Source organism: Cebidichthys violaceus, unplaced genomic scaffold, assembly GCF_023349555.1.
Source record: "Cebidichthys violaceus isolate CVI_PGR_0920_01 unplaced genomic scaffold, fCebVio1.0.p SCAF_4, whole genome shotgun sequence".
Taxonomy (NCBI): domain Eukaryota; kingdom Metazoa; phylum Chordata; class Actinopteri; order Perciformes; family Stichaeidae; genus Cebidichthys; species Cebidichthys violaceus.
Window position 1 is genome coordinate 8,636,720 of NW_027176594.1, and position 795 is coordinate 8,637,514.

Genomic DNA, 795 nt, shown 5'->3' on the forward strand with positions numbered 1-795 from the left:
TCATAATTAGGAGTGCATACGTCTGGGGTTGAATGGACGCGGCGTGGTGATGTCACCATATAGGACGCTTCAGTTTGACGTTTCAAAATTCATCCTCCAATCAGATAATACCATGAGGGAGACACCGGTCAGTAGAGGCGCACTGTGGTCCATTTCAGTCTGTCTGTGATCGACATGGTCACAACATAACCACACAGGGATAGAACGAGTGTATTCATAAAATCATTCGCCACATTCGACCGTCCTGCGCCAAACTCTATCATATTAATAGTTGTGCTTAACTGATGTGGCTACAAATAAAAATATTCTTTTCAACGTTTTGTTTGTTAACTTGCATACCTATGGGTCTATGTGAGTCGATGGTATGATACATGGGTTTAATGTAGTGTAGGTTCGTGTTGAAGGACATTACTTAAGAATGACAATGAGCTTCAGAAAGTCGTATAGCATATAGACCAACAAAACTATCAAATAAACAACTGGCTAAACTCTGGTTTGCCTCAACAATAGGCGACTTCTCAAAGTTTTGGGCGCTTTAAGTGGATTACTATACGACTGACTGCTTACAGTATAGCTAAATATCACCATATAATTTCTTTGATTCAATATAGAATATTTTTTCATAAAATAGCCATATATAATTTAATGGTGTACAATCGCAATGTGGGGGGCAATTACTCCGAATATTTGATTTTGGTTGGAGGGCTGATTTCCCAGTAGCCCACGCAAATAGGAGTTTCATTGATCCGCGTCGTTCCTCCTTTCCCGGTTCTCACTCTCGTCCCACGGTAGGGC